Below are 22,742 nucleotides of genomic sequence, written 5' to 3' on the forward strand. Positions count from 1 at the left end.
CATTAGCAAGTTATGTTGGCATCTGCATGATTATGCAGGGTAAGAGAAGTAACCCCGGGGCAGCATGTGAAATCCTGTAACAATGCATGAAGGCTCCACAAAAGCCTAAATTAAACAAATTGTTTTCGCTGCCAACTGTGCTTGGAATATTTATAGGAGATACTGGATATCTTCTCTGGATAACATTGCATAACCTGATTACTTCCCAGTTCATCTCTCCTTTCATTGCTGCGAGTGCCAAGTACGGCGTGTATACACTGATAACACCACTGTCGGTTTAGGCCATAGTCCTTCAATGCCAAAAGATGAAATTTACAACTTCCTCATAAATGTGTGAAAACATAAATCACAATAAACCAAGTGCATAGTGAAAAGCCGTGAATAAACTGCTCGATCAAGAACACACAAAACAAGGCGAACGTGTCGTACTGTACGTGTTAGAAATAATAATAGTAATTACACAGCTGTGCAAAATTTGGGTCTATGAAGTTTTTTTAAGATCCGATGACTGATCCTTATGCTTTCTTTTGCCAAGATTCACCGTTCTGCAACTTAATTGGAAATTACTTCTTGCGCCTTTTTCTTTTCTCTTCAAAGCTTCTCTTGATATCTTTTCTCTTGAAGGCTGCGGATCTTCTCTATAAAGCATTCGGCAGTCGTCCCCACCATGGTCATGTTCCATCTACCTTGAGATAATCGTTCCATCTCCTTGATATCCTGATAAAATCTTTCTCCTCGCTCTTTGCTAACAGCATAAAGGTTTTCAGGAAAGTAGTCCAAATGGGAATGGAAAAACTGTAACTTCAAATTGTTCAGACAACCCCAAGGCTTTGAAACGTTTCAGCGTGTTCTGCATGATGGACTTAAATTTTGGATCTTTGTTGTTCCCTAGAAATGTTTTCACAACTTCTAAAAAGAATCCCAAGCCCTTTTCTCTACAGCTTTCATTTTTGTTTCGAACACATTATCCTTCACGAGTTTCTGAATATTCAGACCAACAAAACAAAAAATGTGTTTCCTCAGTTTTGCTTTGGACAATCCCTGAAACTTGGTACACAGGTACTTAAGTCTCTCCTCCTTTCGGTAGAGGTTTCACAAACTGCTTCATCAGTCGGAGCTTACCGTGGAGTGGTGGCAGGAGAACTTTAGTGGGATCATCTAAACTTTCCACAAATATATGTTCTTGAATCCAGGCTACAAAGATGTTTCCATTAGCCATTTTTTTTGGCTCCAGTGATGAGCCCTCTCTCGGTGGTCCCATTCAAACAAAAAGCATGGGTACACAGTGCATCCTCCTTGTTGCCCAAGGAGCAAAGAGAGAACTTTCAGATCACCACATATTACCATTCTTGAGCCTTGTAGTTACATTTCTTGAGAGTAAAGTCTAAATTCTCATATCTTTCCTTCAAGTGCACAGAATGCCATACAGGCTCTGTAGCATAAGTCTACTGAGTCAATGTTTGAGAAAAAAAGTGTACGTGATGGAATTTTTTCGATATTTTTTCCTGCGTTCAGCAATCGAAAGTACATAACAATCATCTGTTACTCTTCAAACAATTTTTTACCCTTTCGGGTCCACAAGGGCTAATGTTGTCTACTCATGTATGCAAGGAGCCCCTCGCTTGTATAGTGACATATACAGACTCTGATCGGGTAACTGCCCCCTACATTATCCAATGCCAACCATATTTAGCCAATTGTACGGACACTGGTGGAGTGTTCAGCTGTAACTTCTATTATTTAGACAATTTTCCCTTTTATTAGGCCAAATTTTAATGGACCTTTTCCCATACAAATTAAATGACATATGCTACCTATTATATTGGGAACACTCTGTTGTTGCATGTGCTGTATTGATCGGGCTAAACCATATTCTGAAAGCAAGGAAAACCATCAAGAGCTGTATCTTCAAGCCGTAGGAAACTTATGAGACCTGGTGAAGGCAGTCCTGGACATATCTAAGACAGATGGAGCAAACAGATGCTTTGTGCTTTCTCCACCCACGAGGAGCGGTCTGAGCTTTTGTCATAGGTATTGTCAGTTATTTCACCCCATGGAAGTACTTAGGTGTACTTTACACGCAGCGACATCGCTGACGATATATTGTCGGGGTCACATAGTTAGTGACGCACATCTGGCGCCGGTAGCGACATCGCAGTGTGTAACACTAATGAGCAACGATCAACGATCGCAAAATTGTTCCAAGTTGGTGATCGTTGACACGTCGTTCATTTCCTTAATATCGCTGCTGCCACCGGTACGCTGGTTGTTCGTCATTCCTGCGGCAGCACACATCGCTATGTGTGACGCCGCAGGAACGACGAACATCTCCTTACCTGCATCCACCGGCAATGAGGAAGGAAGGAAGTGGGCGGGATGTTACGTCCCTCTCATCCCCGCCCCTCCGCTTCTATTGGCTGGCCGCTTAGGGACGCCGCAGTGACGTCGCTATGAAGCCAAATGCATCTCCCCCTTGAGGGAGGGATTGTTCGGCGGTCACAGCGACGTCGCTGACCAGGTATGTGCGTGTGACGCTGCCGTAGCAATAATGTTCGCTACGGCAGCGAGCACCAAATGTCGCACGAGCGACGGGGGTGGGTGCTATCGCGCTCGACATCGCTAGCAATCGCTAGCGATGTCGCAGCGTGTAAAGTACCCCTTAGCTTCTAAATGCACAAAGACAGAGGAGAAAACGTATGTGTGTGAGCAAAAACAAATTCTAGCAACTTTTTCTTCAGTTCTCTGTTAAATTATGTGCTCATAACGGGCCCCTACTTCATATATCTGTTTATCTGGACATTCACAAATATCCGTATCTGCCTCTCCTGCTGAATAGTTTCATTGCCTTTGGCTCTTTTGGCTCAATATGTAGTTGGCAGCTTAGCAATCATGCTGATATAACCCAACCCAGGAATCTGGGAGCACTAAGCAGTTTTATATTCACGTTCCTAAGCAATAAATAACACAATTTACCCAATTTCCCTATACATTAGCTCAGCACAACATTATAAAGACGGGTAAGGGAAAGATTGAACATTCACTCTTTCTAATGTGTTGAGAATTCAATTTTGCTTGGTCAGAGGTTTTTAAATTACTAATTGACCCTTCTGTAAAAAGGCCCGAACTGATCGTATATATACTAACCACTTAGTCGGGCTTCAAATCAGCGGTATTCTGACGGATCCGGCACAAATGCGTTTCACTTCAATGCATTTCCTATGGACTCTCGGCACTTTCCAGTCACATGCGGTTGCGTGCGTCATACACAATCGCATGTGACTGAAACTTGCCGCGAGTCCATAGGAAATGCACTGAAGTGAAATGCATTTGTGCCGGATCCGGTAGAATACCGCTGATGTGAAGCCCGCCTTAGTCACGTAGGGTAATTGACAGTGATTGACAGCACTGACTCGCCTACGGAGAAGGCTCACAGGCCAGCAGTATCAATCAGTGAGAGATGGAGCCAGGCAAAACCAGTGGGCAAAAAAAAAGCGGACAGAAATTCTTGGGCACACCAAGGGAGCACTTAGTACCCAAATTTAGGGGCCATTAACTTTTTCAAAATTCTGTGATAGTGATGTGGAAACATTTAGACCTTTCTTCACTACCCTTGCTATAAGATTTCTCTTTTGAAAATTCATCCCTTACCCCTCTGTCACGGTGGTTAAATAGTCATCCTACTCCAGAAAAGGGCACAAGACGTTCAGTTTGCTCACGGTTGAGCGCCGCCATAGACTATGGAGAACAAGTATGACTTGTGACGATAATGAGGGTTACATTACCGGAGAATTTCAGGGACAGGGAATCTGAAGGGTTGTGTGTTCATTTACTAGGTCGGACAAGAGGGACATTTTTAGGGGAAACACTAGGTTTTTCCAAGTGAGTGGTTTCTTGCTCTGAAGGGAATGCACCTGGGAAAACTCCACAACGTAAAGCCATACACGGAGCGCCATTCATTACAGAACGCATGGATGGCTCATACGGCTCAGAACCACAGCATCTCTCTGTCTAGGAACGCACGAACATAGATCAATTAATGGCGCGTAATAAATCCAATGTAGCCTTAAAATAATCTGTTTTCAGTAAGCTCCCCTTAGGCTGCTTTCACACATCCGTTTTTTCCTGTGCGGCACAATCCGGCACTTTGCAGAAAAACCGCAACCGTTTTTTTTTTGCCGCCGGTTGCGGGTTTTTTGCATAGACTTTCATTAGTGCCGGATTGTGCCGCATGGGCTTGCGTTCAGTCCGGTTTTTGCCGCATGCGGCAGATTTAGCCGATGCGGCGTCCGGATAGAACGCTGCCTGGCACGTTTTTTTGTCCGGCAAAAAAAAAACGCATCGCACCTCATCCGCCTGATGCGGCGCGATTTTCAATGCATGCCTATGGACGCCGCATGCGGCAAACACCGCATCCGGCCGCCGCATGCTCAGTAGCGTGCCGCAAGCGGCAAAGACCGGACGGGCCGCATGTCAAAAACGTATGCAAAGGATGCGGTTTTGTCACCGCATCCGTTCCATTGGTTTTAGAGCTGCATTGGCCGGCTCTGCTAAAACCGGAGGTGTGAAAGCAGCCTTAGTGGTGGCTGCAGAGAGACAGAATTTTAAAGGGGTTTTCACGGATGACAAAACTTGCCTAAAAGTAAGTAATGTTATAAAATAAAGAAACAGCCACTGCTTACGCATTGAAGCCCCCAGTGTACCTAGAACTCAGATAGCCTCTGGTCATCCTAGCTCATCCTACAGCAATACCATCCAGACCATCATTCATCACATAAAAGGATTGTCTAGGATTAGAAAAACATGTCCGCTTGCTTTCAGGTACAGTACCACCCCGGACCATGGGTCATGTGTTGTGTTGCAGGGCAGCTACAATCACTTTTGCATTGCCAGAGACATCCCATAGTCAGGGACAGCACGGTTTCTGAAAGAAAGCAACTAGGTGTTTCTAATCTTGGACAACCCTTCAAGGACCAGTAGGGACTTCTGGGGCGGCACAAGATTCAAAAGAGGATTATTAGTGTTCTTGTTTTCATATCACTCCCAACTCATTTGGAAATTCTTGGATACTTCCTTTAATAATTTCTGAACATTGGGGTCCACCCGACGATGAGGGGCGCAACTGAAGGAAGCAAAAGGTCCAGCAGGTGCCACTCCACACCATATATTCTCTCTGGGACTGCCAAAAGATAGTCGAGCCTCTCACTTAGCTATCTCCGGCAGTCCCTTTGACAATGAATCGAGTAGAGGTGTACATGCTAAACCTTGGCTCCATTCAGATGGGACTCTTCCCTCAAAGAGGTCCTGGTAGTCGGACCCAAGCGATCCGAAAGTTATCCCCCATACTTTAAACTCTAAGCATGCTATTGGGGTGCACAGTCTTTGTGACACCAAGAAGAAGCATGGACAGTATAGCTTTCTGGTTCTGTAAAAGCGGGAAACTGCGGTGATCACACAACATGGTACCGTCATCTAGTTATGTTTTTGGAGGTCTTATACTTTTATGCAATTTTGCATAAATATGTCTATTCATTCAAGTGCATCTTTTCAGAATATGCAACATGGAGGTTTAAAGGTTAAAGGGAATCTGTCAACAGGTTTCTGCTCCCCATCTGAGACCAGCAGAATGTAAAAAAAGAATGTACATCTGGAACAGCAATGGTGTGAACAAGGTGCAAGACTCAAAAACATAACTATACAATAGGATAAAGAGTGGCACACAAGTCACAATGTATAGGGGAATGATGAAAAGAAAAACTGCTATAGGAATACTAGACTGAAAAATACAATGGACTATCTGAAACAATGAAAAACATGAAAATGGAATATGCATAACTGCTATGAATAATACAGATGTCTAGCCATTGTATTGAGCAATGTAAAAGAGCCCCAAGACCATGCCAAGGTAATCTCTATTTTTAGGGTCCCTAACCTATGTGTAACCTCACCTGCAGTTAAAAAACTTGCTCTGTATGGGAAGCAAAGGACCAAGCTATATATGTGAAATAAGACACATGGCTATGGGTGGGGCAGGGTTCTCAGACAGAAAATGCATACTAATTAAAGAATGTACATCTGGAACACCAATGGTGTGAAGAAGGTGCAAGACTCGAAAAATACAATGAACTCTCTGAAAAAATGAAAAACATGAAAATGGAATACAATATTGAATAGTTATAGGTTTTTGAGTCTTGCACCTTGTTCACACCATTGGTGTTCCAGACATACATTCTTTAGTTAGTATGCATTTTCTGTCTGAGAACCCTGCCCCACCCATAGCCATGTGTCTTATTTCACATATATAGCTTGGTCCTTTGCTTCCCATACAGAGCAAGTTTTTTTTAACTGCAGGTGAGGTTACACATAGGTTAGGGAGCCCAAAAATAGAGATTACCTTGGCGTTGGTTTTGGAGCTCTTTTGCATTGATCAATACAATGGCTAAAGATCTCTTATTTTCTCTGCTGCAGATCTAAAGGGTGCTTTACACGCTGCGACATCGCTAACGATATATTGTCTGGGTCACGTTGTAAGTGACGCACATCTGGCGCCGTTAGCAACATCGCAGCATGTGACACCAAGGAGCGACGTGCAACAAACGCAAAAACGACAAAAATCGTTGATCATTGACACGTCGCTCCTTTACCAAATATCGTTGGTGGTGCATGCCGTTGGTTGTTCGTCGCTCCTGCGTCCCTATGTGTGACGCCACAGGAGCGACAAACATCTCCTTACCTGCGTCCACCAGCAATGAGGAAGGAAGGAGGTGGGCGGCATGTTCCGGCCGCTGATCTCCGCCCCTCCTCTGCTATTAGTGATGAAGAAGTGACTTCGCTATGACGCCGAATGTGCCTCCCCCTTGAAGGAGGGACTGTTCGGCAGCCACAGCGACGTCGCTGACGAGGTATGTGTGTGTGACGCTGCCGTAGCGATAATGTTCACTATGGCAGCGATCACCAAATTTGACGGGGGCGGGTGCTATCACCAGCGATGTCGCAGCATGTAAAGCACCCTTAACAGTAATACAGAGAATTATCCACGAAGAAGGAAAGAGTGGCTCATTTTCAAAGTCCGGTAAAATAGATTTATTATTCCAAAAAAGGGAGCATAAAAAAGGTAGTGGCGAAGCCGGGTGCGAGCTCCCCCAGGACTATGGCCGTTTTTTGGAATAATACATTTATTTTATTTTAACGGACTTTGGACTTGAGCCACTCTTTCTTTCCTCAAGGAGAATTCTCTGGACATTTGCTTTATTGAGAGTGTGCACCTCCTTGTACGTGTTGTTCAAAAGGGATTGGAGCTGCTCTTCTGCTGCCACTCAATTTGTGAAGGTAAACCCGGGTAGTGCAGGACTACGTTTTTCTACTGTTTGTTTCATAACAGTTATACAGAGCTCATGAATATGCTGGACTACCTGCAACACGCCAAGTAGTCCGGTAATGATAATCTACTGCTGATTAATCAGAGTGATTTTATCAAAATTACACTAAGCTGCCCAGTAAGTGACACACCGCTGGAATCAGGATCTCTGTTTCTACTTTATGCTGCTCTCAGATTAGGTGGCAAAAACCTGGTGACAGATTCCCTTTCATGTAATATGATTTTTATATTACGGTATAAGTATGGGTTTTTATTTCTGGAGGTTAAAAGTTTAAAAATTGTCCTGAGTGAAAGGGTTAATCATCTCAGATTTTATTTGCCCCATATAATCTAATATACTTCCTCAGATTCCCTCTCCTTTGAAGCAGTGAGTAACACCATGTCCTTCTCTATGCTGGTGTGAAAGGGAGTGGGGATGGGCACAGGAGATTTCGTGAGGTTCCTATGTGTGGAATGGTAATTCCTCTTATTACAGTGTGAGCATCAAACTATTCACATGCGCCTAACAAATATGGAGCTCCCCTTCAACTTCTATAGGAAATATAACAAAATATAATTACCTGTACATGATAGAGAAACAGTCAGAATATGTACGGATATAAAGAGAAAAAAAAAACAAAAAACAAACCTGTCCTTTGCCATAAATTATTTTTTTTAACTTGCTGTAAATGCTGCTGTCCTGAATCAGTGTTTTTCCTTAGTTTCTGTCCCTCTCCATTCCGGAGATATATGGCCCCTTCTCCTTTGTATAGAATTCTAGTGTTGTTAGGCTAGGTTCACATTTCTGCCAAATTGTATCAGTCACAATCCGCGGCTCTGGTAAAAAAAAATGGAATCCATTTGGCGCAGGAATCCGTCAAGCTTGTAATGTTTGTCTATGGTGCTGGATTCTGTCGTAATCAGTCTTACGATGGAATCCAGCGCTGGATTCCATCATGCTCTACTGAGCATGCCCAGCATGTTTGGCACACCCACTGGGCTGTCCCAAACACAAACGGATCATGACGGATCTGTCAAAAAACAAAGTCAGAAGTCGGTGTGCTAACTGCTAACATCATACGGGCCGTTTCACACACCCTGCACTTCTAAGGACTCATAGAAGAGCAAGCTGCGCGAAACGGCCGTCGCCACCATTGAGTGCCTACACCCTGCCTCTCTCCCAAATGATTTTAGCGCACCGACTTCAATAAAGTGGACTTTTATGCAAAGCGATGGTGAGTGCCACTTTCTTCATCAAATTCTGGATATAAATAAAGTAATATGAGACACTTAATGGTATAAATCACAGCTACAAAAGACCCATAAGTATATCATACATTCAGCCATACACCCCTGATCATAGAGGACGGGTAACATCCACCTGTCGGCCATGACCAGTTCTTCTCAAGCTGCTGAACACGACCAATGATCCCCAGCTGCACCAATACTAGAAATATCTGCTTGTATTAGGCTGCTTTCACACCTCCGGTTTTAGCAGAGCCGGCCAATCCGGCTCTAAAACCTATGCAATGGATGCGGCGACAAAACCGCATCCTTTGCGCAAGTTTTTTACATGCGGCCCATCCGGTTTTTGCCGCTTGCGGCAGGCTACTGAGCGTGCGCAGTGGAAAAAAAACCGCATGCGGAGGCTGGATGCGGTGTTTGCCGCAGCCATAGGCATGCATTGAAAATCGTGCCGCATCGGCCGGATGCAGCGCGATGGGGGTTTTTTTTGCCGGACCAAAAAAAAAAAACGTGCCAGGCAATGTTCCATCCGGCCACCGCATCGGCTAAATCTGCTGCATGCAGCAAAAACCAGACGGAACGCAAGCTCATGCGGCACAATACGGCACTAATGTAAGTCTATGCAAAAAAAAAACAAAACGCAACCAGCGGCAAAAAAACCCAAACAAACAAAAAACGGTTGCGTTTTTTCTGCAAAGCACCGGATTGTGCCGCACAGGAAAAACCGGATGTGTGAAAGCAGCCTAACACACTACCTGGAAATATTTCCTAGGACATATTTGCAGTCCTCCCTAGTCCTCGCATGTTATATTCTTGCACAGCATAAGAAGTACTTACTAAGAAGGCTCCAAGACAGTCAGAGGAAGACTTTATAGAGCGGCGATGACAGAGTCCATGTCCCCAGCTGTAGTGTCTGTCCTGTAATGTCAGCGCAGCAGGCATCCCCTGCACCTAATCGATGGCTTGCAGCAGTAAATTTCCACTCCAGGCTCCCAGTGCTCAGAGTCTCTCTGGTTGCATCGGATATAGGCGGTGCTGCTTCTGGTTGAACCAGCTCATCACAGGAATGTGTAGAAGACAAAAGACAAAATAAGGCTTCTGCCAAAAGAATCCTATGAGGTTAAAGTCCCCATCAGCACGCAGAGCGCTCCAGAAGTGTCCGCCTTACTGGCTGCAGCACCTCTCCTGGGAATGAATAGCTAACATACTGGAGCCATGATATCAGGGAGACCGGCAATACCTGAACACCACCGCAACAGTTATTAGCAGCACTCTCCTTTCTCTCTTGCTGTCTCTTTTTTATGAAGTTAAAGGACAGGAAAAAAAAATGTAAAGTTACACGTCCGATTCTTGATTCACATGTGTTGATGCCGCTTTTTGGCTCACAGAATGGGAACGATTCATTAACACTGACATTTTTGCACCAATGTTACTGACGAGTGCCGCTAAGATCAGCTCACTATTCAAAACATGTCCAGAATGGGTGTAAAATAATATTAGCAAATACCTCCAATTAGAAATGTAGTATAGTTCTCCTGATTAGTTATGTCATTTACCTCATGTTCAGGACATTGCAGGACCTTTAGGTATCTATGGTTATGACCACTAGCAACTATCTACCCTCACCTATCCCTTGTAGACTGTGAGCCCTCGTGGGCAGGGACCTCTATCCTCCTGTACCTGTCTGTGCCTTGTATCGTTTATGAATATTGTACTTGTCCCTATTATATATACACCCCCTTTCACATGTAAAGCGCCATGGAATTGATGGCGCTATAATAATTAATAATAATATCTAACTGATCCTGATTCCAGTGATGTGTCACTTACTGGACTGTTTGCTATAGTTTTGAGAATCTGCTGATAAAACAAGGTGTTTTTAATCACTAGAGGACTAGTAAACCTGCTGCGAGGTAGTCCTAAATTTTCATGATCTCCATAAACCCCTCCCATACCACTGACTGGCAACTTTCTGACTATGCAGTGTACACAGAATGCTGCCAATCAGTGGTGTGGGTGGGGTTATATAGAGCTCAGCATTCAGATAACTGCTAGATCTGCAGCAGATAAAACTGTGATTTTATCAAAATTGCAGCAAGCAGACTAGTAAGCGCCACATCAATGGCATCAGGATTTCTGCCCCTACATAAACCTTGTGACAGTCTGCATACATTGCCTTTATAGTTCTGCCATTTTTGTGGCTTTTACAAGGCAGGCTCTGGATACAGTGTGTCATCCCTTTTTAGTTCCTCTATAGAACTTGAAAAAACATCTGCATAAAAGAAAAGAAAAAAAAAAAAAGAGAAAAAGAGGCACTAAAACATTAAAAAAAATGCTTAAAATTCATAAAATTTTGTAAATGCAACAACAAAAAAAGTTTATGAATGAGTCTGAAGGGTTTTTCAAGTGTAGCAGCAAGATGTGGTCTTATCATAAAGTTGATACAATAGGTAATGTTCATTAAAATTGATGGTAAAACAATGTACGTTTTCTGCTGAATGGTCCCTGGCAAGAACTGAATCATCCAGGAAACTAAGCTTGTGCGATGGCCGCTAAACTCAACTACTCCAAAAGAGAACAGGACCTTCAGTCCTCCATTATGGAGATCGCAGCAGTCGAATCAATACCAATCTAATAATTATCACCTAAGTGACAGCGGCTCATTTTTGGACACTGCCATCAGCACTAGTGTCTCACCTGTGACTATCCAGAACTATAACTGTCAGCATGCCCTGATAGTTGCCACACATGGGACCGCCGTCCTTCGGATGAGGACACCGATGACATACATTTTGCCTGTAGATTACCATCATTGCTTGTACTGCTGGTAATGATAGCAATCTATCTGAAAATTCATATGACATGATTCAGTGTTTCCATGGTATAATGTAACAAGTGTTCCGTGCAGCACACCAGCACCATTCATTGGGCTGCTCCTGGGATTTGCTACAGAACGAGGAATGTGGCAGAGAGGCCACTTGTATACATCCATGTTAAAAATACATTATACAGTAGGCAATGCACTTTGTCACATCTACTTTACTGTATGTATTTCAAAATATAACTCTCAATCAATCCCTAAGGCTATGTGTCCACGGGAGAATGTAGCTGCGGATTTTTCTGCATCAAAATCCGCAGCTTTCCCGCAAAATTCGCACCTTTTCAAAAGGTGCGGATTTGCCGCGGATTTACCGTGGAATTGCCGCGGATTTGATGCAGATTTTTTTTTTCCCAATTTTAAAGCCAAAATCCGGATGAAAATCCGCAACAATAATTGACATGTTGCAGATTTTTCCGGACCAAAATCCGCTGCGGAAAAATCCGCAGTGTGGGCACAGCATTTCCAAAATGCCATAGAAATGGCTGGGAAGTACCTGTGCTGCAGATTTTCGGGAAATCCGCGGCTTTTCCGCGAGAAATCCGCGGCAAAATCCGCGCATTTCCCGCAGCGTGGGCACATAGCCCAATAGTTCTAAATCTGAAATAGATACATATCCATGTGTATGAGTATGGCCTGCAATATACAAACTGGCTGCAGGTCTCCTGACCCAAGCTTGTCAGCCCCATATATGCCTATGAGACTATGGAGTTTGGGTTGGAAAACCTGTGGCTGGTCAAACATGAACCATGAGGTTATGGAGTTCGGGTCAGAACATTTGGGGCTGGTCCAACAGGGACCATGAGGCTATGGAGTTCGGATCCATGAACCATGAGGCTATGGAGTTCGGGTTAGAAGACCTGTGGCTAGTCCAACATGGACCATGAGGCTATGGCGTTCGGGTCCATGGACCATGAGGCTATGGAGTTCGGATCCATGGACCATGAGGCTATGGAGTTCGGATCCATGGACCATGAGGCTATGGAGTTCGGGTTGGAAGACCTGTGGCTAGTCCAACATGGACCATGAGGCTATGGCGTTCGGGTCCATGGACCATGAGGCTATGGAGTTCGGATCCATGGACCATGAGGCTATGGAGTTCGGGTTGGAAGACCTGTGGCTAGTCCAACATGGACCATGAGGCTATGGCGTTCGGGTCCATGGACCATGAGGCTATGGAGTTCGGATCCATGGACCATGAGGCTATGGAGTTCGGGTTGGAAGACCTGTGGCTAGTCCAACATGGACCATGAGGCTATGGCGTTCGGGTCCATGGACCATGAGGCTATGGAGTTCGGATCCATGGACCATGAGGCTATGGAGTTCGAGTTAGAAGACCAGTGGCTAGTCCAACATGGACCATGAGGCTATGGAGTTCGGGTCCATGGACCATGAGGCTATGGAGTTCGAGTTAGAAGACCAGTGGCTAGTCCAACATGGACCATGAGGCTATGGAGTTCGGGTCCATGGACCATGAGGCTATGGAGTTTGGGTTGGAAGACCTGTGGCTGGTCCCACATGGACCATGAGGCTATGGAGTTTGGGTTGGAAGACCTGTGGCTGGTCCCACATGGACCATGAGGATATGGAGTTCGGGTTGGAAGACCTGTGGCTAGTCCCACATGGACCATGAGGCTATGGAGTTCGGATCCATGGACCATGAGGCTATGGAGTTCGGATCCATGGACCATGAGGCTATGGAGTTCGGATCCATGGACCATGAGGCTATGGAGTTCGGATCCATGGACCATGAGGCTATGGAGTTCGGATCCATGGACCATGAGGCTATGGAGTTCGGATCCATGGACCATGAGGCTATGGAGTTCGGATCCATGGACCATGAGGCTATGGAGTTCGGATCCATGGACCATGAGGCTATGGAGTTCGGATCCATGGACCATGAGGCTATGGAGTTCGGATCCATGGACCATGAGGCTATGGAGTTCGGATCCATGGACCATGAGGCTATGGAGTTCGGATCCATGGACCATGAGGCTATGGAGTTCGGATCCATGGACCATGAGGCTATGGAGTTCGGGTTAGAAGACCTGTGGCTAGTCCAACATGGACCATGAGGCTATGGCGTTCGGGTCCATGGACCATGAGGCTATGGAGTTTGGATCCATGGACCATGAGGCTATGGAGTTCGGGTTAGAAGACCTGTGGCTAGTCCAACATGGACCATGAGGCTATGGCGTTCGGGTCCATGGACCATGAGGCTATGGAGTTTGGATCCATGGACCATGAGGCTATGGAGTTCGGGTTAGAAGACCTGTGGCTGGTCCCACATGGACCATGAGGTTATGGAGTTTGGGTCTGAACATCTGTGGCTGGTCCAACATGGACCATGAGGCTATGGAGTTCAGGTTGGAAGACCTGTGGCTGGTCCCACATGAACCAGGAGGCTATGGAGTTCGGGTTGGGAGACCTGTGGCTGATCCAAGACGGACCTTGACACATGGACGTGTGAATCCAGCCTATTGTATATTCAGGAATGTAGCCGACATATGGAAAAAGTTTTTAGCCAGAAATCCAATACCTGAAAGAAGTCTAGAAAGATCATACTTGCCAACTCGTTTGGACCTTCCAAAAGGCTAAAGAAAAAAGGGAAGACCTAAGCGCCTTGAATAATTTGCTAAACTTTTTGGGAAATGCCAAATCCTACTGAACATCCACCCCCATGCCAGTAAGCAGTGACAGTGTTTTTTCTTGGGAAGGGACATAGAAAAGAGGTGGTCTACGAAAGGCTTGTGGCTTCAGGAGGAAAGTTATTGAGACGGAAGGTATATATAAGATCTGGGACACAAAAAAGAATCTATGGTACTTTACCGTAAAATAGTCCATAAATTTAAAGGGGCAAGGATGTAAGGTAGGTAAAGCACTGGCTTTTCACCGAAACAACTCACAGTTCAGTGCTCAGATAACACTGGATTATGGCCTATCCCCTGCCATTAGAGATCACTTGGGCTGGCAGCACTACGGAGACCTGACAAAAGAGTTTTCTACATGACTCCATAACTATGTAGAAAAAGTGTAAATCACATGAAGTAAAATAGACATAACCAAATTTGTTTTAACTACTACAACTTTTAATAAAGAGAAAGCGCTAAAGTAACATATCCTGATATAGTACAGAGAAAGTACAATTTGTCCTGGAAACAAAAGGCCTGATTTCTAAAGAAAAACAAAACTTAAATTCCGATATGCTGAGCTCAAAAGTTTTTTTTTGCGTGATCCTAAAATCCAAAATGTCTTAATTCCCGAAAGTGGTTATCCAGCTACAGACCTGATAAAGTGCTACATGATGAGCATGGGAGTGTTCCTTTAGGTTGTTTAATCAATAAATAACTAACGTATCAAAGCAGCCGACCTTTCACCCCGCACATTCCACAAACTATTCTATACACATTATTTTCTAGGAATGTTGGGCTATTTCAAGATCAGCACGGAGCAGGAGTTTTTACAGTAGTTTCAGATGTTTCTTATAAATTGCTGCTAATAAAATAAGACGCGTCATCTCATCCTCAGGCTGGGGTCACAAATAAAGCTCGGGGCACGTGTAGAAGGTGTCAGAGTTGCACACGCTGAGAAGTTGCTTCCTAATGTCGCAGTAGCTTTCTGCGGCATCCTTAGACATTACCCTATTGAAAAAGGCTTGTCAGCTGCAAAGTGTAGGCAGCAGCTGCGCAGCAAACGGCCCTCAGACACAATCTGCTTCCGCTGAGTGCTACGTGTGACCCCAGCGGAGACATTTGTGCATCAAAAAGTAGCAAATAATGTCTCAACTTTTTTCAACACTTGGCTGTGAACGGATTTATTAGGCTGGTTTCACACTACGTCTTTTTAACATCCGTTGAAAACGTTATTTTAGCGGAAATACGGATCCTGCTTTTACAGCAAATAACGTATGCAAACGCATCTGTTATTTTGCAGGATCCTGCACTGGATGTTTAGGGGCGGGCATTGGAGTCATGTGATCGGGAGTGAGGGGAACTAGACTGGGAGCCGGCTTCTGACAGCTGCAGACGCTGGTAACCAAGGTAAACATCGGCCTTGGATACCCGATATTTATCTTGGTTACGAGTGTCTGCAGCTGCTAGGAGCAGGGCTGCCTGCACACGTAACCAACGTAAACATCGGGTAACTAAGAGAAGTGGTTACGCGATATTTACCTTGGTTACGAGTGTCCGCAGCTCTCAGGTGGGAGAGAGAGGGAGGAGAGGAAGGGGGAAAGACAGAGATAGAGAGAGAGGGTGAGGGAGGGAGGAGGAGAGACAGACAGATCACGCGAGACTGGTTCTGGGCATGCTCAGTACTTTCTGGGCATGCTCAGTACAAAAGCAGGATCCTGTCTATCAGCATGCCAGCGTTCACCTGCGTTTGCGTGCTGTTTAGTCAGGATCCAGCAATTTGCAGTATTTGGACGCAGCTCAAAAACGCTACAAGTAGCGTTTTTGAAACATGTTAAAAAACTGCAAGTCACTGGATCCTCACTATAACGCACGCAAACGCAGGTGAACGGATGTTAGGCTGGTTTCACACTACGTCTTTTTAACATCCGTTGAAAACGTTTTTTTAACGGAAGTACGGATCCTGTGCAAATCCGTTTTGTGTTTAATGCATTTTCAATGGACTCACGTCCACTTCCGTTTGCATTCGTTTGCGTCCGTTAGACGCAGGATCCGTCATTTTGCGTTAATTTAACATGTTTCAAAAACGCAACATGTAGCGTTTTTTGGCTTTGTCAAATTAACGTATGTCACAGGATCCTTGACATTGCGCCGCGAGCTGCAATGCATGTCAATGAGTGCTGGATCCTGCCTACCAAAAGTCGTTCAGTTGCGTTATAACAGGATCCTGATTCTGTACTGAGCATGCCCGGTGTTCGTTCGTTCGTGTTCGTTCGTTCGTGTTCGTTCGTTCGTGTTCGTTCGTTCGTGTTCGTTCGTTCGTGTTCGTTCGTTCGTGTTCTCTCTCTCTCTCTCTCTCTCTCTCTCTCTCTCTCTCTCTCTCTCTCTCTCTCTCTCTCGCTCTGCTACGTGCACGCAGCCCGGCTCTGCTACGTGCACGCAGCCCGGCTCTGCTACGTGCACGCAGCCCGGCTCTGCTACGTGCACGCAGCCCGGCTCTGCTACGTGCACGCAGCCCGGCTCTGCTACGTGCACGCAGCCCGGCTCTGCTACGTGCACGCAGCCCGGCTCTGCTACGTGCACGCAGCCCGGCTCTGCTACGTGCACGCAGCCCGGCTCTGCTACGTGCACGCAGCCCGGCTCTGCTACGTGCACGCAGCCCGGCTCCTAGCAGCTGTAGACACTCGTAACCAAGGTAAATATCGGGTATCCAAGGCCGATGTTTACCTTGGTTACCAGCGTATGCAGCTGTCAGAAGCCTCCTCCCAGTCTAGCTCCCCTCAATCCCGATCACATGACTCCAATGCCCGCCCCTAAACATCCAGTGCAGGATCCTGCAAAATAACATATGCGTTTGCATACGTTATTTGCTGTAAAAGCAGGATCCGTACTTCCGCTAAAAAAAACGTTTTCAGCGGATGTTAAAAAGACGTAGTGTGAAACTAGCCTTAACGCGAGTCCATTGCAAATGCATTGAAATGAAAACGCATTTGCACTGGATCCGTACTTCCGCTAAAATAACGTTTTCAACGGATGTTAAAAAGACGTAGTGTGAAACCAGCCTTAGGTAGACAGAAAATATTGCAAATTTGAAAGCAAATTCCTAAAAAAAAATATCAAATTTGTACTTAGGATGTTTCATTAGGGAGCCTGAAAACGCAAAGAGGCTGACACAACAAGACCAGAGCTGATGAGGAGCAGGGCTGGAGTCAGGCGCTCCCGATGCCTGAAGAGGGCCGACGAGAGATGTGCACCTCGCCACAAATCCTACTCCAGTCCCACCCACAGAGAATGCCAAACATCGCATTTCTGCGCCAAAATTATGGAACATTTCAAAGCTTTTTACGCAAGAATACTAGAGTAAGGCCTTGTGCGCACACTGCGTTGTTACCTGCGTTTTTACCAGCGTTTTTGCTGCAGAAATTTCTTGAGAAAATGGTTGTAACCTTTCTGCAGACATTCCCCAGAAAAACCTATGGAAAAAAAAAATAGCTGTGCGCACACTGCGTTTTTTTTCCTCAAGAACATTCTTCCTGCAGAATTTTTATTAAGAAACAGAATGAGCATGTCACTTCTTTTCTGCAGGTAGCTGCGTTTTTTGCCATAGATAATGGTAAGAAACGCAGAGACCGACCTGCTGAAAAAAACACATCAAAAACGCATGCAATTTTCGATGAGTTATTGGTGCGTTTTTTTGAACGCAAGTGCACTAATCTTTAAGGCTATGTGCCCACGCTGCGGAAAATGCACGGAATTTGCCGCAGATTTTTCACAGAAATTCCGCGGATTTTTCAAAAATCTGCAGCACAGCTACTCCCCAGCCATTTCTATGGCATTTGGGAACTGCTGTGCGGCTTTCCCTGCGGAAAAATCAGCAGCATTATTACTGCGGACTTCTCCGCAGGGTCCCATATACTTACCTGCCTCACCGGAGTCACTTTCTCCGTCCGGTGTACAAGAGCGTGGTGGATCCACATACAGGAAGGAAGAGGTGGGTGGGGCCTGCACAAGCTCCGGTCATGTGACAGCCGGAGCTAGTTCAGGCCCGCCCACCTTCTCTTGCAGACGCTGACAGAGTGACCCGGCTGCCGGAAAGCGAGGTGCTGCATGATGGAGGTAAGTATGAACTCCCCCGATCACTCAGCACTTGTTCTGCATTAAGGATGCAGTGCCGAAGCCATGGTACTGTATCCTCAATGCAGAATGCCCGCACCATATCCGCAGGACATTTTGCAATACATCCGCAGCATGGGAACAGACAGACGTTGTGCTGCGGTTTCCTGGGAGCTCCTGCGGATATATCCGCAGGACACTGTCCCCGTGGGCACATAGCCTAAGACTCAAGAAATTTCTTGAGAAAAATCCTTTTTCTAGTGTGAACAGGGCCTAAAAGCTTTTATGAATCGGGCCCATGTCTCTTGGCTGGCCTTACATGTCTGTTTTAGTAAATATTATACATTTTGGATTTTTCTTATAACTCAACATTGAGCTGTTTTTGTTATTTATCATGGAAATGTATTCAGGATTGTACGAAGTCAAAAGGGTGTGTCTCCACAAAGTCCCACTTTTAGGACAATATCGCACTGTGTACAGGCACTCCCCATTATCAAAGGGAATGATAACATCTGGTGGTTAGGTTATTAATACATTTCCGGTAGGAATAACAGAGGCACGACAGAGCGCTGCAGACTTCTAGGCCTGTGATCCAATCAAATGACACAGGCCAGCAGGCTTGTATGATCCGATCCGGATGTATAGGTCTGATGGAAGGCTCAGACTAATGTGAACAGAGTCTAAAAGAACAAACACGCTTTTAAAGGGAATGGTTCATTCTGATACTTCCCCCCCCCCCCACTATTGATACGTGTTCTTTTTTCTAATTTGTTTTTATTTATTTTTTTTAATTTGATTGTCTATCTATGAGTACGGGGTATTCATCTTCCCTGAGCTATTACTAACAGCAGATATGACACAGGTAAATACAGCTACACTCTGAATTGCTATAATATGCAAGCAGTGAATGAATGAGTTTGGAACTGCATTACTGCTACAGAAAATGTTAAAAAATGAAGTTACCAAACTTAGTGCACAAAATTGACAATCCTTGATAATCCATCAGCCTCGCCAAGGTGTACCCCTTTGATGGGACCATAATCTTAAATACCTTTCCCGAGCTACATTTGCTTAAAGGGAACCAATCACCACGATTTTCGTATACAAGGTAAAGCCAGTGCTGTACTGGCGCTATCAGGCAGACTATCAGATTACTAATGGTATAATTAGCGGTCAGCTCGGATGTTTAGGCTTTCAAATCCAAGAAAGTAAACTTTAAAAAAATCAGCAGCTTCTTGATTGGCATTTGCAACTGAGCAGATAACATATGGGTGGGTATTCAGATGGATTCCCGCCCCCCTGCCTGTTCCTCCCTCTCTGTTCTCTATGTTATTATACAAACTATTCACTTTTCTTAAGGACCTGTGGTGAGGTCATAGCCAGGAGACCTGTTATCCAGCTTTGTCGGCTGAGGCCCCACCCCTTCTGGTCACATAGGAATGACCTCACCACAGGTCCTTTAAGACAGTAAATAGTTTGATCACTAATGGCATGTAGATAATCAGCCTGATAGTGCCAGTATAGCACTGGCTTTAGGTTATATACACAAATCCTGGTGATTGGTTCCCTTTAAAACAGCCATCACATAGACCGCAATAGAGCAGAGGAGATATTCATTGCTTTCTATGGAGGAGTTTTCTAGGTATGTTTTGTGACCTGTGCAGAGATCATTGTGGAGAGAGGGGGAGGAGGCGAGTTGTGACCATCAGCTATTATGAATGTGCTAAAGAAAACTTACTCAATATGAAAACAATAGGTGACTACCAGAAAAAAACAGTTCTAATAAAATGCAATACTTTCTTGAATACTATTAAAAACCCACTGGACAATCACTTAGAAGACTATAAAAGTATAAAATATGAGTAACACTAACCCCCTCCATAAGTAAAGGCAAGGAGTGGGTGTAAAGGGTCCACCAAACTATCCCTGGGGTAATCCAATGGAGGTTAAACACCCTAATTGGTAGCATGGCCCTCCCACTCCTCGACAGATGTGCCTTATGCTCACTTATACACACTCCCTAAAATATCACACAATGGTGGAAATAACAATATGCAATACCTAAACTTAATGTAGGAGCAGGTATATAATATATACTGTATATATAAAATTACACATCTTCAATCTTTACATGGTGATGTGGATCATCATATGGGATGCCATAGGCGGACTAAATTCAATCTGAACAAATAGTCATAGACCTTCTCCATCACAAAATTGCCTATAGATATGACGCAAGGCAGAAGATAGCAATGGCCAATGCCATCTTCAGCCACGCACCATATCTAGAAGTAATTTTGACATCTCCGTTCTCCTGATGAACCCCAAGTAATGAAGTGGGGAAATGTGCGGAGTGATGGAGAAAGTCTATGAAATCAATCTTCAACCATATCTAGAGGCAGTTTTGTGATGGAGAAGGTCTATCTTTTGTTCAGATGAATTTAGTTCCCCTATGGCGTCCCACATGATGATCCACATCACCACAGAGTGACGAGAAGTAATTTTTTATAATATATATGTGTATATATATATATTATATTATATTATATATATACACATACATACACTAGCTGTAGTACCAGGCGTTGCCCGGGATAGTAACTGACTGTCTGTATCTCGGTGTCTGTCAGTCTCTTTCCCAGTCTCTCTCGTTTCAGGTCTGTATCGTTCTAGGTCTGCCTCTTTCCCCTTCTCTGTCTGTCTCTCTCTTTCCCTGTCTGTGTCTCTCTGTCTCTTTGACTGCCTGTCTCTCTCTATCCATCTCTTTCCCTGTCTGTCTCTTTCTGTCTGTCTCTATCCATCTCTCCACCAACATCATATTACCTCACACATAAGCGTCTTATACTAACAATGTCTTTCGTTCCTATAGCAACCAATTACAGCTACTATTAATAACCTAAAATAACCTAATAGCTCGCAGCTCAATGGACTTTAATAGAGGCAGATATTTTGGAGAGTAACTGTAAAGCGCGGGGTTAAATTTTCCCATCAAAACATAGGCTATGACGTTCCCTGAGTCACATGGGGTGTCTGTGCAAAATGTCGTGATTGTAAATGCGACGGTGCAAATTCCTTTAGCGGACATACACACACATACATACATACACTGAGCTTTATAGATTAGAGATATTTATATATTATATAAATAAATAGTGATATTATATATAGAAATAGTGATATTTTACGGAGTGTAGGGACAGATATAAGGGTCAGTCATCAAGAAATGGGGGCACTACGCTACTGATTACAGGGTTTAACCTTTATTGTAAGGTAGAATGATTCTTACCCCAAAGGTAGTTTGGTGGACCCTTTACACTCCTCCTTGCCTTTTCTTATGGAGGGGTTTGGTGTTAACTCACATTTTATACTTATAGTATTCTATGTTTGTCCAGTTGGTTTTTAATAGTATTCAATAAAAGTATTGTTTTTTATTATAATAGATTTTCTGCTAGTCACCCATCATGAATGTGCTCCAGTGTTATCTATATATATAGTGGCATGCTGTTATTATTATCCTGCCTCTATGATAATGAGATGAACTTTGTGGTATTTATGTTGTTTTTTACTACTTCCCAGTTGTATAAGTGCTCCACTATCAGGAGCGGATCTTTCTGTTTCTTCTGCTATGATATACTGATAAACCGGATTGTCAGGATCTGCTGCCACGTCTGAATTAGCAGAGGTTGATCACTCGTCCCTCTCCAGCAATGGTTACTTCTTGAACTTGAAAATATATTTGCCAACAGTCCAGCTCTTCCCTGAGAGAATCTTAAGATCTAAACCTTAAAATACTAAGAGTTTGCAGAAAAGTAGGTGTTTGGCGGCATTAACAGACAGTAAAATGTCCTGAATTTTGCAAAGTACCGGAAATGTTGGCAAGTATGTGACGAGATGACCGCTAAGTGATTTCTCCAGAACAAGTGTTAGTTTATGATGAGACTCGGTAGCTGGGGTTAGAACTGCTACATGTCAGGGGTCCCCCCCCCATTATTATTGATAGTGAAACAATAAATATTAAAAAAAAAACAAAAAAAAAAAAAACACAACTTACCAAAAATGTTTCTAAAGGAGTCCCCTGCTGCTATTCTCACCCTCTGGAGGCTTCATGCTTTTTCAGTGATGCTGTGGATCCACGTTGCCAACTTCTGACTGACCAGACATTACGTCACAAGTGCTCAATAGAAGTCTATGAGTGCCAGAACAAGGCTCTCATAGATATGTATTGAAGAGTGACCTCCGACGCACGCCTTCAAACACTGGGCAGGTCACAAATCAAAGGAGACTGACTGGTGCGGAGGCGATCAAGGAGGAAGATGGCAGCAGGCGAGTATAAGACAGGGGTCAGGGGACTTCGATTTAAAGCACCACTCCAGCAATGCAATAAAAAAATAAAAAAATTAAAAAAAAAAATTGAGTGGTGCTTTAAGTATTTATATATTTAGATACATAAACCTCTAACAAAAAACTTGATTTAAATATGTCTTTATCTGATTACATATTCCCTTTAACAATTATTTAAAGC

General features: G+C 44.3%; 1 protein-coding gene across 2 annotated transcripts in view; it reads right to left on the minus strand.

The window, feature by feature from the left end:
• The window catches only part of CAB39L (calcium binding protein 39 like), a 123,794-nt gene that overhangs the window by 83,674 nt on the left and 17,378 nt on the right, over positions 1-22,742 (minus strand). Inside the window, exon 1 of one of the 2 annotated variants that reach the window (XM_075334560.1) lies at positions 9,437-9,656. The exons of the other annotated variant lie outside the window; for it this stretch is intronic. The gene's annotated coding sequence lies outside the window, so the exon portion shown is untranslated. Of the gene's footprint in view, positions 1-9,436; positions 9,657-22,742 lie in introns of those variants that run through there. 2 annotated transcript variants of the gene reach the window in all.

This window comes from Anomaloglossus baeobatrachus, chromosome 2, assembly GCF_048569485.1.
Source record: "Anomaloglossus baeobatrachus isolate aAnoBae1 chromosome 2, aAnoBae1.hap1, whole genome shotgun sequence".
NCBI classification, from domain to species: domain Eukaryota; kingdom Metazoa; phylum Chordata; class Amphibia; order Anura; family Aromobatidae; genus Anomaloglossus; species Anomaloglossus baeobatrachus.